The sequence below is a fragment of the Setaria viridis genome, chromosome 4 (genome assembly GCF_005286985.2).
Source record: "Setaria viridis chromosome 4, Setaria_viridis_v4.0, whole genome shotgun sequence".
Taxonomy (NCBI): Eukaryota; Viridiplantae; Streptophyta; class Magnoliopsida; order Poales; family Poaceae; genus Setaria; species Setaria viridis.
In genome coordinates, this window is record NC_048266.2 from 26220120 (window position 1) to 26239493 (window position 19374).

The 19374-nt window shown below is 47.2% G+C and overlaps 1 pseudogene; it reads right to left on the minus strand.

Annotated features, from left to right (window-relative positions):
* Nucleotides 1-1655: 1655 nt before the first annotated feature.
* Nucleotides 1656-16810, minus strand: LOC140222625 (uncharacterized; annotated as a pseudogene).
* Nucleotides 16811-19374: the final 2564 nt, after the last annotated feature.

The following is a 19374-nucleotide window of genomic DNA, read 5'->3' on the forward strand; positions in this document are numbered from 1 at the left end:
TAAGGGCGTCTCCAGCAGTATTAGCTAGAACTGATTGTATTTGATACCTCGACTAAACTTTAGCACATGTCACATCGGATGTTTGATACTAATCAGAAGTATTAAACATATTCTAATTATAAAACTAATTACACAGATGGAGTCTAATTCGCGAGACGAATCCATTAAGCCTAATTAGTCCATAATTTGGCAATGTGGTGCTACAGTAACCATTTGCTAATGATGGATTAATTAGCCTTAATAGATTCGTCTTGCGAATTAGACTCCATCTGCACAATTAGTTTTATAATTAGTTTATGTTTAGTCCTCCTAATTAGCATCAAATATCTGATGTGACCCTGCTAAAGTTTAGCACCTCGTATCCAAACACCCCTAAGCTGGTAGATGTGGAGAAGAGAAAGCGCATACTCCCTCTACAAAGAGTGTCACTTTAGGTTTGTCCTAAATCAAACTGTTTTAAGTTTAATCAAGTTTACAATGAAGAGTAACAATATTTATAATATTAAATAGGTATGCTATGAAAATATATTTCATAACGAATCTGAGAAAACTTATTTTTATATAAATTTAGTCAAACATAGGGTGGTTTGACTTAGTACAGAACTAAAGTGGTTTGACTTAGTACAGAACTAAAGGGACACTTTTTGCGGGACGAAGGGAGTATCATGCAGCTTTAGGGGGTGTTTAGATCCATGGACTAATTTTTAGTTCGGGTCACATCGGATATTTGGATACCAATTAGAAGGACTAAACGTGAACTAATTATAAAACTAATTGTATAAATAAGGGCTAATTCGCGAGACGAATCGAATTAGCCATCATTTATGCAATTAGTTTTATCATTAAACTATATTTAATACTCCTAATTAGTGTGCAAACATTTAATGTGATAGAGACTAAAGTTTAGTTCGGGTATTCAAATACCATTAAACATCGTGTTGTGAGAGAGGTGTTAAAAAAATAAGTTAGGGGGTGTTTGGCTCCAGGGGGTTAAAGTTTAGCCTTGTCGTATCGGATGTTTAGATACTAATTAGGAGTATTAAACATAGTCTAATTACAAAACTAATTACACAAATGGAGTCTAATTCTTGAGACGAATCTATTAAGCCTAATTAGTCCATGATTTGACAATGTGGTGCTACAGTAACCATTTGCTAATGATGGATTAATTAGGTTTAATAGATTCGTCTCGCGAATTATCCTAGGGGTTCTGCAATTAATTTTATAATTAGTTCATGTTTAGTCCTCCTAATTAGCATCAAATATGGGACTAAACTTTAACCCCTAAAGTTTAGTCCTGGTGGGGTGTTTGGATCTAAGAGCTAAAAGGTAGTCTTCCTTGAGGTAATGACTGATTTGCCCTCATTTATTGATTCAAACAACATGCATGTCTCAAATTCACTCCATGCACATGTACATGCACGCTCATGCACACGCACACTTGAAAAAACAACTTGCTCCGGCCAGGCACATGCAAGACTGAAGATACACATGCACCTATATCTGTGCATTATTCCGGCCATGCATAGGCGCCAGCCAGGAGGAACACGCTGCTGTTCCTTCTGGACATTCAACAATAGTTTTAATTCGTTCAATTACATCATCGTTCAAGCATACAACTTCTAAGTCCTAGGCAATACAAGAAATCAAAAACTCTACGATCTATTATACAAACTTGAGGCTATTTGATCACGGAATACATTCATATTTGTATCTTCGTTCCTTGATTGAGTATTTTGCGGTGGGGGTTGAGAGGTTGATGCTTCATGAGGAACATAGTTCTCATCACGGTCACAACGATCAAAGTCCTCATCCTCCATATGACTCTCTCTAATAAAGTTATGAAGTGCCATACATGCAACAATTATCTGGCTTTGCTTTGGCATTGGATAACTTGGCACTTTCAACAAAATCTGCCACTTCATCTTAAGAACTCCAAATGACCTCTCGACGCAATTCCTAAGAGATGAATGAGCGAAGTTAAAGGTCTCTTTCATACTTTTGGGCATCGGCCCCTGTCTAAACTCTGGAAGATGGTACTTTGTTCCCTTGTAAGGTGCAAGATAACCAGGCCGATTGGGGTATCCAGAGTCCACTAGGTAAAACTTCCCTGCAAATACAAACATTATTGTTACAAACAAAAGCTACAACCAAAGTGGCTTCTGTACTCAATGTGCAAACATAGGCATAACATACCAGGAGGGGGATGTGGGAACTTGTCTTTGTACTTGTCTGTTGCATCATTGAAAACTCTCATGTCATGTACTGAACCAGCCAGCCCGCAAGAACAAATGTGAACCTCAAGTCAAAGTCACAGACCGCAAGCACATTCTGTGTAGTGAAGCCCTTTCGACAAAAATGTTGCACCACCTTGTTATTTGGCACGACAACTGGTATATGAGTGCCATCTATTGCTCCTATACAATTGTTGAAGTGTGGAGAGAATCTAGGATTCTGTAACCTACGGTGCTGTTGACGCCAGATTTTGTCACCAGTAGAATCAGCGCCAAGAAAAGAGGAAATTGGAAAAGTACAGTTGGGAATCGGCCGAATGGCGCTACAGTCCAAGACCGGCTAATGCTACAGTACGAGATCGGCCGATGACTTCTGCCTTGCTTAACCCTTGGGGTTCGGATCGGACATGCCGGGTTCCCGATCGGTTACCTTTTGCCGATAAGGAATCGGCCGATTAGGAGGTTGGGATAATTGGGTCGGTATGGGCTTGGAAAAGAATAGAAGGATAAGGGGGAGATCAGCCCATGAAGCGTATAATAACCAACCTAGCACGAATCGTGCTTGTAAATATTCATTTTCTATTTGAATTAGGGATAGAATTCTAGTCAGTTAAGGAGTCATCTGTACGGGGCTATAAATAGCTACCTTTGTAAATCTGTAATCATCAACAAATCAATACAACCAACTACTTTTTCCTCGTACTTATTTTCGAGCAGGCGACTTCGCCAAATACTTTCTCCTTTTTCACGAGTTCGTACGGGTTGGAAGGGCTGCATCAACTTGATCTCCGGCCGATCTTGTAAGTTCCGTTTACCGAGCAAATTCTAAGCTTTAACTTCGGGCGCATCGCTGTTGTTTCGTTTAGATTTATTCACTAGTTATCGATATTTGCTAGAATCATAGGTTTTACCTGTCTTTCTAGTTTTATCACCAGTTATCTAGCTAGGAATCGGTGGTTTCGGCTTTCTTTACATTCTGCTATTAAATTCGCTTATTCTACAATTTGCCGATTAGATCTATTCCTAGTGTTGTTACTATAGCATTGTTTCGATTACTCCAGTAGTTTTCTGTCTACAAGGCTACAGTGATCGGCTGCCTTATAGCCGATTTCTTTATTACGGCAAATCGGCCAATTCGCTGATAAGCTCTCTCGAGATCGGAAACTCAGCCGATCGTGATTTCTGGACCTGACACGTATTCTTCCTTGCCAATCAACAGGTCAGATTGGCTGGCACGCCGCGCGAACCGCACCAGGGCAATCACCCGAACAGGAGTTAAGCAGATTCTCCCGGGTCGTGTGTCAGACGCTGGGAATTCGGTTGACCGATTTCTAGCGCCAACACACTTTTGGCACGCCCAGTGGGACCAACACAACCGCCGCCATGTCGAAAGCTGCTGAAGTCTCTGAAGATAACGTCATCGAAGTGACGGAAGCAGATCTAAAGGACGAACAGAAGGAAGAACTGGATAAGCATACGGCACAGTTCCGGAAAGCTTGCCTGCAATCTTTCAGTCGCTCCAGAAGCGGGGAGACTATCAAGAAGTCTCTGTTTCTTACTCCCCGCCAGATCACAATCTCTGAGGACTCGGACAAGATGGCCGATATGGTCCAACAGTCCGTTTATCACGCCTTCATTGATCAATCCCCAGTGCTTGCAAATACGGTGTACAATGCCGTTGTCAACTCCTTCGCTAGTGGGGTACCTTAAGGATACAGGGGACTGGCATATACTCAGCCGATTCCACCAAACAAGGCTTATTTGAATTCGGTTTCTCAGCCGATCCAATTTTCTGTTAGAGGGACAGACGCTTCATCATCATCGGTTCCTATGGGGTATGGTGGCACACAACACTTTCAGCCACACCCCGTCTAGCTGTCCTCTGTGCCATTCCCTCCAGTTAGCCCATCGCCTTGGGGGGCACCATCGGCTACGACTGTTCAGGATCAATCGGCCGGTCAAGGAAGTCTCCAATTCCAGGCATCGTTCCAAGCGGCCATTCGACCAACCATGCTGCCGTACCAGCCTGTTGCACCAGAAATGAGTAAAACAGCAGAGCTCGTTCTATATGATGAAGCAAGTGGCTCATTCAAACAGCCGACCCTGAATACACAGTCGGCTTTCACCCAGATGCCACCTGCTTTCACTCAGCATCAGGCTATCCCACCTCCGGTATACCAGCACGTGCCAATACCTCAGCCGACGGTTCACCAGCAACAACCGGATTGGTCAGCACGTATTGCTGAGGTGATGCAGGAACAATTCGGTTTAAAGCAGAAGGTACAAACTTACACCTATAGGACACCATACCCGTCTACATACGATCTACTGCCATTTCCCCATCGGTATAAAGTTCCTGACTTCACCAAGTTCTCGGGGATGGATGACACTTCAACCGTGGAGCACGTAAATAGATTTATCATCCAATGCGGAGAAGCGGCCACACAAGACGCTCTACGAGTGCGGCTATTCTCATCATCCTTGTCGGAATCGGCTTTCCAGTGGTTCACGACTTTACCGTCGAATTCGATTATTACATGGGCCGATTTGGAAAGACAGTTTCATAAATACTTCTACGCCGGGGTACATGAGATGAAGCTGTCCGATTTGACCAGCCTCAAGCAGAGAAGCGACGAGCCGATATCCTCATATGTACAGAGGTTTCGGGAGATCAGGAACAAGTGCTATTCCCTGGCTCTAAACGACGCGCAACTGGCCGATATAGCCTTTCAAGGCCTCCTGCCCCACATCAAAGAAAAATACGCCTCACAGGAGTTCGAGAGTTTAAGCCAAATCATCCACCGATTGTCTGGACAGGAGGTACGTCCTTTCGATCCACGGAGGAATTTCCAGAAGAAAGTGGCGTTCCTGGAAGAGGTGGAGGACGAGGAGGACGTTGAGGTCGGACTTGCGAAGTGGGTCAAGGGAAAGAAGCCAATATCATGCCCGTTCGGCCAAAAGGAGCCAGAGGCGTTCGGTTTTGACACAACAAAGGCCGATAAAATCTTCGACCTTCTCCTCCAAGAAGGGCAGATCAAGCTCTCGCCATATCATACAATACCTTCTGCCGAACAACTAAAAAAGATGAAATATTGCAAGTGGCACAACGCCACATCCCATGATACTAATGAGTGCAAAATCTTCAGGCAGCAGATACAGTCGGCAATTGAGCAGGGCAGACTTAAATTTGAAGTACCGACAAAATCGGCCAGGCCGATGAAGATCGACCAGCACCCATTTCCCACCAACATGGTTGATACGGGGAGGAACTCACTCCAAACAAAGGTGCTGACGTCCGAATCGGCTAGAAAGAGTGGTGCCGTAGACCCCAGAAATCAAGCAACGCCTGAGGACGTCAAAGGAAAGCGGCGGATGGAGGACGAAGATGGCGAATCGGAAGAGCCACGCATTACTTCCCAGTTCCTGCTCCAGAAATATCAGCGTCAATATGAACGCTCAAGATCCCGGGAAGAAGCAATGCGGCGGCACGAAGATCACTGGAAGTGTCCATTCTTCATCCACTGTTGGGAAAGCAACCTCAGGCTACCTTCGGTCGATAATTGCCCAGAATGCAACGGCCCGTATCGTGGTAATCGACCGTTTAAAAGGTCTCGCTCCAGAGACGGAAGACCAGAACCGATCAGCAGGAACTGGCGCGACCAAGATGACCAGTGCCCTCCCGTGCGTGATCGGCTGGGGGGCAGAAGTGACCGATATGACCGGTCAGAAGACAGGCGCCGTAACAGATCGGGGGGCAAGTTTGATCGACACGACCGGCCAGAAAACAGGGCCAACGTTCACAGTCGGCTTGAAGAGATGGCCGACGCTCGGGTGACAGACGAGAACCCTTTAGGACGCGAACCGGAGTGGGAACGCGCCAAGTCAGGAGCCAAACCAATAAACCCCAGGTGGTGTCCCGATGGATTGACCAAATCTCAAAAACGAAGGATCCAACGTCTCCGCCAATGGGAACAGCAGGAAGAGGAACAAGAGAGCACAACGAACAAGAAGGAAGGCAGGCCTCGGGTATGGCGCCCCAAAAGAAACAATAAAGGGGGCGATGAATCGGCAGGTGATGAATCGGCAGCCGATATCGGCATGGTTTTCATACTGCCGATGGAATTCATGACTCCTGCCGATCGACAGGATATGTCGGCGATAGAAGAGCAGATGGCACAGTTGGCTTTGGAGCCAATGATAACCACGTTCGAGAAGCCCGAGGATGACAAACGCCAACACCTGAAAGCATTGTTCCTCAAAAGGGCATGTCAACGGTCGCCCCCTCACCAGATTAATGGTGGATGGAGGAGCTGCAGTCAATATCATGCCGTATGTCGTGCTCCGGAAGCTTGGAAAGAGTGATGATGACTTGACCAAGACAGACATGATGCTCAAAGACTTCGAAGGCAACGTGTCTCCCGCTCGCGGCGCCCTCTGCGTCGACCTCACCATCGGCAGTAAGACCCTTCCCACCACCTTCTTTATTATTAATGGCAAGGGATTCTACAACATGCTACTCGGCCGGGACTGGATACACACAAATTGCTGCATCCCGTCAACAATGCATCAATGTCTTGTACAATGGGTCGGCGACAACATCGAGGTAGTCAACGCCGATTCCGCATACAGCATCGCGGCAGCCGACACGCAGCAGTGGAGCTGCGAAACCGTCAGGTGCATATCCGGCAGAGTATGGGAGACCGATTTCCTGAAGGTGACCGATTTTAGCCTACAGCCGATCCGAGCAGTCGGCTCCGAAGACTCAGAATAAATGGATCAGTTCGCCCGAGAAGATGGGAAGCTAGGGCACGGGTTCACGTCAGCCGATTCACTAGAGATGATAGACTTAGGCGATGGTACCAAACCAAGGCTGACTTATATTAGTGCAAATTTAGACCCAGAATACAAATGTAAGTTGACGAACTTGTTAAGAGAATTTAAGGATTGTTTTGCTTGGGAGTATCATGAGATGCCCGGTTTAGATCGATCTATCGTTGAACATCGGCTACCCATAAAACCAGGGTATCGGCCGTACCAACAGCCCGCTTGGCGCTGCAATCCTAAAATTCTACCAGATATAAAAGCCGAAATAACTCGGCTAATCGAAGCAAAATTTATTCGGCAATGCCGTTATGCCGAATGGATCTCCAACATTGTACCAGTGTACAAAAAGAACGGAAAGTTACGCGTATGCGTTGACTTCAGGAATCTTAATCAGGCCACACCGATGGACGGATATCCCATGCCGACGGCCGATGTGCTAATAGACGCTGCCGCGGGACACAAGATTATTAGCTTCATTGACGGAAACGCTGGATACAATCAAATACTTATGGCCGAAGAGGACATACCCAAAACGGCCTTCAGATGCCCGGGCCACCTTGGTTTATTCGAGTGGGTGGTGATGACTTTTGGCTTGAAGAACGCCGGCGCTACGTATCAGAGAGCCATGAACTACATATTTACAAAACTCATCGGCATTCTGGTAGAAATCAACATCGACGACGTCGTAGTCAAGTCCAAAGGACACGAAGAGCATCTGGTCGATTTGCGAAGGGTGCTGGAATGCACCAAGAAACATGGGGTGAAGATGAACCCCAATAAATGTGCCTTCGGCGTGTCCGCCGGACAGTTCTTAGGATTCATGGTGCACGAGCGGGGAATAGAGATCAACCGGAAGACCATAGCGGCTATCAACAAAGTCGTGGCCCCGCAGAACAAAACTGAATTACAGTCTTTAATCGGCAAGGTGAATTTCATCAGAAGATTCATATCTAATTTGTCCGGGCGGATTCAGGCGTTCACGCCACTGTTGAAGTTGAAGCCTGACCAGGAGTTCATATGGGGGGAAGAACAACGCAAAGCATTGGAAGATATCAAACAGTACTTGGTCTCACCACCGGTGTTGGTTCCTCCTCAAACTGGTAAGCCATTTAAACTATACTTATCAGCTGATGAAAAGGCTATTGGGTCGGCTCTAGTCCAGGAATTCGAAGGAAAGGAACGAGTGATTTATTATGTCAGTAGAAGACTTCTGGACGCTGAAACAAGATATCCTCCGGTGGAGCGATTGTGCCTATGTCTTTACTTCTCATGCACCAAACTCAGGCACTATTTACTGTCGGCAGAATGCGTGGTCGTATGCAAAGACGACGTAGTAAAATACATGCTATCACTGCCGATCTTGAAAGGACGAATCGGCAAATGGATCTTAGCTTTGTCAGAGTTTGACCTGCGGTATGAATCGGCAAAAGCCTTCAAGGGTCAGGTCATGGCCGATTTTGTCGCCCAACACTGCAGACCAGAGGTTACCCTTGTAGAGCCGGCGCCTTGGACTTTATATTTTGATGGGTCGTCATGTGGGGTCGGATAAGGAATCGGCATCATTCTCATATCACCTCGGGGGGAAAGCTATGATTTTTCTCTGCCGATAGAAGCCACCGCCACTAACAATCAAGCGGAGTACCAAGCTGTATTGAAGGGCTTACAACTATTGAGAGAAGTCAAGGCCGATTCTGTCGAAGTCTTCGGGGATTCCATGCTTATCGTGGATCAATTAACCAGAAGGTCCGAATGCAAGGACGATGTATTAAGAATTCATTATGAAGATTGCCTACAGTTCTTAAAAGAATTTAAATCGGCAGTAATCGAGCACATCCCAAGGGACCACAACGAGGATGCCAACAAGCTCACCCAGCACGCATCTGGATATCGACCAATTCTAGGCGCTATGGCTCTGGAACTCGCGGCCGATGACTGGCGGAAAGAAATTGCCGACTACTTGAAAGATCCGTCTAAAAAGGTGGAACGACGAGTACGTTTTCATGCTACTAAGTACGTACTGCTCGAAGATGACCTGTTCTACCGAACGATCGACGGTGTCCTACTCAAATGCCTAGGAACGAAGGAGGCCAAGACTCTAATGGGAGAAATCCATGAAGGGGTATGTGGAGCACACCAATCGGCCCATAAGATGAAATGGATGATCAGGAATAATGGGTATTACTGGCCAACGATCCTCGAAGATTGTTTCAAATATTATAAGGGATGCCAGGATTGTCAAAAATTTGGGAATGTCCAACGTGCACCCGCATCGGCCATGAATCCCATTATCAAACCATGGCCGTTCAGAGGATGGGGAATAGACCTTATCGGCCAAATTTATCCACCGTCAAGCAAGGGACACAAATTTATTCTGGTGGCTACTGACTACTTTACCAAATGGGTGGAAGCAATTCCGTTAAGAGCTGTAACATCGGCCATCATGGCCGACTTCGTAAGAGATCATATCGTCTACCGATTCGGCATTCCCCAGACTATTACAACCGATCAGGGAACAATGTTCACGTCGGGGGAATTCGAAGAATTTACAGCCGATATGGGGATCAAATTGTTAAACTCCTCTCCGTACTACGCCCAGGCCAACGGCCAGGCCGAGTCTTCCAACAAAGGGATAATTAAGTTAATCAAAAGAAAAATAGAGGAGCAACCGAAGAAATGGCACCTATGTTTGACCGAAGCCCTATGGGCGTACAGGATGGCTTGTCATGGGGCCACCAAGTTATCCCCTTATGAATTGGTATACGGTCACGATGCAGTGCTACCATGGGAATCAAGGGCGGGGTCAAGGCGCATGTCACTCCAAGACCAGCTAGCGGCCGATGACAACTCGTCACTCATGAAAAGGGAACTTGATGACTTGGCTGGCCAGCGATTGAGAGCTTTGATAAGCATTGAGGAAAACAAAAAGAAAGTAGCCAGGTGGTACGATAAGAAGGTCAGAGTTAAACAATTTTCCCCTGGGGACCTGGTTTGGAAGTTAGTGTTGCCGATTGGGTCGAAAGATCCTAAAGTTGGAAAATGGTCTCCTACATGGGAAGGGCCGTATAAAATCGGTAGATGTGCTCCAGGAAATGCTTATATTTTGGAAACAATCGAGGGAGAAGAATTTACTAGGGCTCTGAACGGAAGATACTTAAAAAGATACTACCCTAGTATATGGGTTGGAGCATGAAGGATTGACCATAATACAATCGCACATAGCCGATACAAAACGGTTCATCTATAAAAAACATGTAATCATCCAAATCGGCCGATGTATTCATTCGGTACGGACGGTGGGTTACACGGCCGACAAGGAACAAGTCGCCCTTAGAACAAAAAATATATAATAACTAATTATTCTTTTTCTTGCGCTCTCTCTCAGTCCGGCCTAACTATATCATGAGACGGATGTACTCTTCTTCTATTTCCTTCATCGAAGCCTCCGCTTCGACTTGACGGGGGAGAGGGTGGCTCCGGTCCACCGCCGGGTGGGACGTTGCTGCCGCCGCGTCTTCAAGAGCGACTCGCGGAGGAAGCGGATGACTTCTGTCAGCTTGAGGTCGCCGACGGGCGTTGCTTTCCAGAAAGTCCAGTACTCGACGGGCGTCGGCGGAGACGTGTTCTCGAAGTTCGTCATGATGAGCTCTGATTAAATCCTTATCCTCCGATGCCAAGGGTTCATCAGAGTGTATAACCTCGATGGCGCGCTCAAGTTCGGGGCTGAGGCGTCGAGGCTGAAGGAAGAATGAGTAAAAAAGTGATCTCCTTTAGAAAGTTGAACGGAGGAGAAGGATAAAGTTTTCACCTGGTTAACAGAGGAAGAGGAAGACGACGAAGACATGACAGAAGGTCGCGCCGATAAGAACAAGTTGAGAAAACAAGACCGAAGCCAAACTGATGCTTTCGGAGGGGGAAGTCTAGGCCGGTATTTATAAGAGAAAGAGGTGTGGAAATTTGGTAAGGGTGCGTCCCATCGGAAGTAAGAAGGGCAATAAATGAAAGGGGCGTCGCGAAGGACGATCAAAGCAGTTATTAAATGTTCGTACAAAATAGTCAGTGCTTTACAGATTACCCAGAAGGGTATCGATAGCCGCAATCGCCCGACGCCGGATCTGATTGGCAGAGTCCAGGACCCATAGGTCTTCATCCGTCGATCCGGGGACTTCTGATGCACTACGGTGGAGCTTCAGGGCTTCATGGGCCAAGTGCTGCCTCTCCTGTTTCAAATCGGCAATGACGGAAGGGAGTTCTTGGAGCCTTTTCTCTTCGGCGCTGATTGCCTTGGTCACCTGCTCCATTTCCTTGGCAAGCTCTGCCCTTCGACGTTTGAGGCGATCTATCTCACCGACGATCCCTGGGCGGGAGTCCTCCAGAAAATGGATACGCTGGTGCACCTCTTAAGCTTGACGTTTGAATGCGTCCTCCTCTTCACGAGTCTTGGCCAGCTTGGCGCGATTGGCCATGTGACGAAGGGCTCTAAAAACCGGGATCCTCATGGACTCGATGAATGCAGCCGGTGCCAAGGCTTCCTACGCTTCTTCTGGCACTCGTCCGCTGACGTCACCGAAAAGCTGCCGAATCGGTGAGGCATCTTCTACTAATCGGCCGATGCCTCCTTGAAGAAGGGACCGGATACTAGTAAGCTTGGCTCGGACGTCGTCAGGGATGGAACTCAAGGTGACTTGGCGGGAAGCGACTTCTTCGTCGTCAGAAAGGGCGACCGCGAAAGAGAAGAGGCTATTGTCAGGAGTGTCCTATTCCTGGAAATAATAAGGAAGAAAAAATAAATCGGCTGATGGTGATAGCGAATCGGCCAAATAAAGCTTGAAGGATGTCTTACCACTTTGAAGCGAATCTCTTCAAGTTGCGTTCGGGAAGCCGTTGTTCCCTGCTCAGGGGCCTGTACCATAGGTTCATCAGAAGAGGAAGACTCCACGATGATCGGCGCGGTGCTTGGACCAGCTCCCTGAGAGGGGACCAGTGGTTGAGGAGCGCTTGGTGTACCGATGACCTGTGTCAAAAGGTTGAGTAAGTATATTATGCAAATACTAGGGGAATCGGTGAAATAGTGTTGTACCTCAACGGATGGAAGCGGGGGCACGTCGACGGCCGATTGAGTTGCTGCTGATTGTTGTGTGTCCATGGGAGTATTCTGTGCAGTCTAAGATAAGAAGGGTTAATATCAAAACGACAATCGGGAGGATTAAAATATAAGTTTACCTGAATGGCCTCTAACAACAACGACGCGGCGGCTGCCCCGGCTTGTGCGACGACTTGAGTGTCAATCTCTCTGGTGGCCTGAGGGGGTGGCGCGGCCGGAGTCTCTACCGATACGAGCATGGGAGGATCCGCCGATTCTATACGGGCTCGAACTCGGCGGCTGGTCTTCTTGGTGACTCTCTTCTGAGTTTGTTTTGATCGGCCAGCAATCACGTCCACGGACGGAGCGTCAGAGCCGATGAGAGGGTAGGAGGTGTATGGATGATGACCCTCTATTAGCCGACCACTTCGGCTGTGTGTTGGAGGAGTACGATTCTCAGCCTGAAGAAATAGTAAAACATTAGTGTTTAGTCGCGTTGAAAAAGGAGTAAAAATCGGCTAAGGAAAATACCTCGGCATTCGTGTCGATGTTGGCTGGATCCAGGAGGTTGCAGTATGCCGATGCCGAATTGCAGAAGAGGAATTGTTTCCATTCGGCCCACCAAATTTTTGAATGGCTGGACAGAAAAGGGGGCTACTATCCAGTTGTTCAGGTCAATAGTGTTGGAGTCCGGAATCCGGTCTCGTACCCGACTATAGTCCAGACCTGTTGTGAGCCCATCTCTGAACTTGACTCGGCCAGCAAAATATACTTGAATCGGCAGCTGACCCATGCCGAGTTGGCGTGCTGCAACAGAGGGATTGTAGAACTCGTACGTGGGGGCATCCTTCCCCGAGAAGAAGTTGGCTGGTAGGATTCCTAGCTTGATTAACTCATCGGTGAGTTCCTCGTCGAATTGGCCAGTGCTCGAGTCGAAGCAGGTTGGGAGTTCAAAGATTGGGTCATCCCGCTGATAAGGAAACCAGACGGTTGCATCTTCATTAAAGCCGTTGTAAAAGCATCGGAAGTACTCGGCCACTTCTGTAGCAGAGTACGTGCAACCTGGAAAGGCCGATGCCGCTTCGCCATAAGAGGTGCATCGGCGACGAGCGGTAGGATCTTCTGCCGATTCAATGTTGGGGAACATCATGTGATCTACCCTCTGCTGAGTGATCTTGCTCATATAAAGGTTCAGCCATAAATTGATGAACCACCAGGGTCCGCCTGGATTTCCGATCGGCTCCCCCTTGGATAGTTTGATGCCGATTTGGTGGAGCATGTGGTACGTCGCCCCTAGCAAGTGTTTCGCAAGGGGAACAAGGGTCCCTGCCGATAGTGCTTCGGCTAAAGCCTGGGTGTTGGTTGATGGGCCGGCTGCTCTTCCGCAGAAGAAATGTTTTTCTAACCACATCATTAAAAAGGCCGTGTGCTCTCTATTCTCAACAGACCCGGCTCTTTTGTTGCATCTGATGAATCCTTTCCACCCACCGATTCCTCTTGTGTCCAGCCGATGTGACGTTGCGGCTAAGAGGCGGAAAGGTGTGTCCGGGGAGGAAATGTCAAGGCCGGTCAATAGAACCACATCGGCCAGTGTGGGAGTCATAGGCCCATGCCCAAACAAGAAAGCATTGAGGGCATCAGACCAAAAGTAAGAGGCCGCTATCACCAACGGTTCGTTTCGCTCCATCTGGGACAAAGACAGGTTGATACACTGGCCGATTTTGAGCTCGTCCCATGAGACCCTCTTCGGCTCGGCTATCCGTTGGTACCACTCCCTCCAACCTGGGGTTTCATTCGGCCAAGACCTAAAGGTGCCCAACCAGTGATCTAGGTCCATGGTGGATTGTTTGAAGGGGATTCTGTGGGTTTCTAAATTGATGAGCTCTATTGGATCTGGGTTCCCCATGGGTCCGAGGCAAATAAGGCCAGGATTTCCGGTAAGATGGATGGTGATGCGATGTCTAATTGCCTAAAAAGGAAAGAGGGGGTGCAAGAGTAAGAAACAAATCTAAAAGTAAATGCATTGCCAGTAGAGAAAGGGTTCGGTAATAACCTCTGGGATGAAGTTCCTAGTAGTCGGCGTGACCGCCGGTGCAGCTACGGAGGATGAGGCCGCGATGGGGATCGCCATTGGGATCTCTGACGAAGCTCCTTCTTCTGACGACGGAGCAACTGCTGTCGCCACTACCGCCGGGGGCGCCATTGCCGGAGCATCGCGCGCTGGAGAGCTGCCTGAAGGGGCCGCCATTGGAGGGGAAGAGAAGAAGCAATAGGGGGATGGCGCTGGGAAGCTTCGGCGATAAGGGAAAAGTGCTGAGGGAAGAAGAGGGCGCGCGCGCTGAGGAAGAAGGACGTGAGCTTGAAGGTGAAGTGCGGGGTGAACCGCTAAGGAATCGGACATGCCGGGTTCCCGATCGGTTACCTTTTGCCGATAAGGAATTGGCCGATTAGGAGGTTGGGATAATTGGGCCGGTATGGGCTTGGAAAAGAATAGAAGGATAAGGGGGAGATCAGCCCATGAAGCGTATAATAACCAACCTAGCACGAATCGTGCTTGTAAATATTCGTTTTCTATTTGAATTAGGGATAGAATTCTAGTCAGTTAAGGAGTCATCTGTACGGGGCTATAAATAGCTACCTTTGTAAATCTGTAATCATCAACAAATCAATACAACCAACTACTTTTTCCTCGTACTTATTTTCGAGCAGGCGACTTCACCAAATACTTTCTCCTTTTTCACGAGTTCGTACGGGTTGGCAGGGCTACATCAACTTGATCTCCGGCCGATCTTGTAAGTTCCGTTTACCGAGCAAATTCTAAGCTTTAACTTCGGGCGCATCGCTGTTGTTTCGTTTAGATTTATTCACTAGTTATCGATATTTGCTAGAATCATAGGTTTTACCTGTCTTTCTAGTTTTATCACCAGTTATCCAGCTAGGAATCGGTGGTTTCGGCTTTCTTTACATTCTGCTATTAAATTCGCTTATTCTACAATTTGCCGATTAGATCTATTCCTAGTGTTGTTACTATAGCATTGTGTCGATTACTCCAGTAGTTTTCTGTCTACAAGGCTACAGTGATCGGCTGCCTTATAGCCGATTTCTTTATTACGGCAAATCGGCCAATTCGCTGATAAGCTCTCTCGAGATCGGAAACTCAACCGATCGTGATTTCTGGACCTGACACGTATTCTTCCTTGCCAATCAACACGTCAGATTGGCTGGCACGCCGCGCGAACCGCACCAGGGCAATCACCCGAACATGAGTTAAGCAGATTCTCCCGGGTCGTGTGTCAGACGCTGGGAATTCGGTTGACCGATTTCTAGCGCCAACAGGTGCATTGTTCTAAATTCAGGGTCGACCGGCTTAATTATGTCAGCTGCTAGCTTTATGATACACTTCAAAACTTTGTCAAAATTGCGGTGAACTGTATCTAATGATCTCTCTAATCTGTTCTCGGCTTGTCTGACTGACTGAGGTGCACCAACCATCCAAAGAAACATTCCTAAGGCCTCTACTGAAGAGCTCTTTGATGTGGACTTTAGGCCATAAGATTGCACCAATAGATCATGCAGACGATCAAACAATTCTCTACTCATTCTAAACATGTTATAGCATTGCACCCTATCTGTTAGATTTCTCATCACCCAATCATGACCACTTTCAACCGTCTTTCTCTTCTTAGCTTTATTGAAGTAAGTGTCATTATACATACCAAACAGAAGTAGATCCTCCGTGAATTGCCTTTCATATTCACTGTCCTCCTCAGTAATAAGCCTGAACACCTCATCGTCACTTGAGTCACTGTCCACATCCATATCCTAAGACATAATACAAAATTGCAATAAGTTAAATTCAATTGTATGTACACATACACTTCAATACAAATTCAAATCAACCAACAAACAGTTCAAGCATATTCATTTCAACACAAACAGGTCAATCAAATTCATTTCAGCACAAACAGTTCAATCAAATTCATTTCAGTGCAAACAATTCAAACAAATTTATTTCAAATCTAACTTCAACTAGTACAGAGAGTTCAGTTCAACACAAATGCATCATCTCAAAGACATAATCCTAATCTAGGTTGTGCTGCTTGCAATATCTCCTCAAGAAGGTCAGCCTTCCTTCTGTTGTGGATATGTTAATGAAGAACTCTCTCATTGCATCATTTAAGCAGATCTGAGAAACAACATAGTACTCAGTACTAGTTTTATCCACCCCACACTCCAAAACCAATTTCTGAGCCTGCTTAATAGTATTGGACAACTGAGCCTGCTTCTTGTCTTGCCTATTACAGACAGCTTGCTTGATAAACTCATTCCTTTCAGCTTGCTGCTTAGAAGAGAAACTAATGTAATCCTTCATAATTTTGACCATTGGGCTTTTGGTCTTCTTGCTTGGACTTGAAGCTGTTGTGCTGGTACTACTTGTTCTCTTGCGGCTGCTTGTACTCATAGGACTGTGTGTATATTCTGGAGGCATCTCTTGCTCAGGCATCTCTTGCTCAGGCTCTTCAAGCTCTTCAAGCTCTTTAGGCTCTTGAGGCTCTTGATCATCTGTATTGGTGTATCCTGGCACAAAAGAACTTGAACCATCCACAACTACACCATCAAATATATGTTCGAGCAGTGGTAGATACTCTGGAGGCCCATACATTAGTTTCATCTATTCTGGATGTTTCTGCACATGTAGTAGGTGAAGTTAGATTGCAATCAGATGGTTCCTTGCAGCCTGCACATATAATAGATCAACAAATACCTTTCTTGTAGTCTCCCACCACTCCAAGGTTGCAGTAGGCCACCCATTTTCATCACGGCCTAAGCCACTGTCGGAATGGATGTCTTTTATGAACTGATACATTCCCTTGAGCTACCTAATCCTATTAGCTATCTGTTTCCTATCATGCCTCAGCCCTGAACCGCAGTAATACTTTTCTATGATGAGCTTATACCCTCTTGCTGTCATAGTCCCTTTGATGTAGTTACCCATTTCAATTTGATCAACACAACAAGTTGTTATTCTGCTTTGATGACCAACTTCCTCTGTCAAATTTATTCTACCATATGCATCACAAGAACAAGCATTTCATATTACTCTAACAACAGTAGTGAATTCATGCACTTCTCTGAGATCAAAGGACATGGACTCATACCTGACGGCTTGGAAAAATTTCTTTGACTTCATTGTCGTCAATGTCGTCGTCGTCGTTGCCCTGCCGTCCAACACGTCGACCGCGGCCACGGCCTACAGATGCACCAGCCGCTGCCGAAGAAGCTCCACACATCCCACGGCCGGCGGCGAGAACAGGTGGCAACCGACCGCGGCGGCCGCGACTGGACGGCGACCATTCGCCATGGCCTGCTACAGCTCCGCCACAGCTCCGAGCACTACGTAAACCGAGTGTGCGAGAGCTACCTCTTCTGCCACCGCGTGGTTGAGAGGGATGAGGCCCCGTGCTCTCGGATGCCGCCAGTGCGTCGGATTGCAAGATCCCCTGATAAGCCGCCATCGACGACCAGTCATTCGCCTGCGAGTTGAGGTCGAGTGCCTCAATGCCAATCCAGGGACCATTGACGGATCCCGACCCCGGATACTGGCTCCCCTTGCCGGCGAAGAGGTCGAAGTTGCCGAAGAAGAAGTCCCTAGTGCCGTCGTCGCCGAATCCGTCCATCGGTGGCGCGCGGATGTGAAACTTGTAGCTTGTAGGCGGTTGAGGTGCTCCGGCCACTGGTGTGGCGAAGGGAAGGGGACGAGATGTAGATCTGGCGAGAGGGGCAGCGGCGGATGATCTCAGCAGAGAGGGATGGCGGCGGCGATGCGGGAGCGTGTCAGAGGAAGGGGAGGCGGAGGGAGTCGGGCAAAGGGGCGGACGCAGTTTAGATCTGGCGAGAGGGGCGGCGGCGGACGAACTCAGGAGAGAGGGGTAGCGGTGGCGATGTGAGAGGAAGCGGAGGCGGGGGAATCGGGCGAGACGGGCGGAGGCGGTGGAGATCTGGCGAGCGGGCGGCGCGAGGGGTGTGCGAGAGCTGGCGGCGGGCTGCGCGGAGGAGGGAGATGCGGGTGAGGGCGAGGGGCAGGTGCGGATGAGGGCGAGGGGTGCGTGCCTAGGGTGCTGTGCGAGGGGAGGGGTATGGAGTGTCCAGGAGCACTTTTAGCCCCTTTTAGAGTCTCTTTGGGGGCTAAAATTTAGCTCCAAAATTTTAGCTATTTGTCACTTTTAGCCCTTCTGTTTGGATCCCAAGAGCTAAATTTTGAGCTAAAAGTGCAAGACTAAAATTTAGTCCATGGATTCAAAGAGGCCCTTACTGAAAAAAAAAATCCTCCCTAAAAGGGCAGCTTTCCGGCACAAAGTTTTAAAAATACTATGCTGAAGAGACAGCTTCCTAGCACAAATGCACAATTCCTAAAAGCACGGCCAGTAGTTAGCGAGCGAGGGCAGAATTTTAGGAAAACGCTGTAACTCATTCAATACAAGGGCCTGGGAGTTGCTTTCCTTTTCCCAAAGTCATTTCCTTTATTATTACTTTGTTCTTTTATTGTTTCACTTTAATGTTTTGTGTCTTCAATTTGTTTTTGACAGAATGTTTTAGTTTATTCTAGTTTGACTTTAGTTTTAAAGTACTTCCTGCATTTTAAATACATATCATTTTAGTCTTGTCTTTAGTTAAATTTTTTCTAACTTTGATAACGCCAAATAAATGTACTAATAGAATATAGGTGGATTTTACGAAACTAATTTGATGTCCTTAATTTTTAAAATTTTGGTAGAGTCGTCGAAGAAATTTAACTATGACAAAACTAAACTATTTATATTTAAAACAAGGAAGGTAACGTAGAAACGTGTGTTACAATTTTATACTTAACAAGCATGGACGTTGTGCCCTACCTTCTTCACCGCCTCCCTTCCTGCCCACTGGGCCTGCTCGTGCCACCTCTACGAGACTTTGATAGCAGGACGGTGACGTCTTCGAGCACAGACGCTATGGTAGAGGAGGCCGACATCCCCACCCTTATTGTCATCGTGCGGAAGCAGGTTGCAGACCCGTGAGTGAGGTCGGTCCTCCTACCGATTTTTCCTGTGACCACACGTCATACCAATGGTATCAACCTATCGGTATGGTTTATTGTTCACGTGTTATGAACTAGCTCATCAGATTATCCCCCCTTCTACTGAGGATAATATTGCAAGAAGCGCCGCGCCACTTCGCCACACCATATTTCCTCTTCTA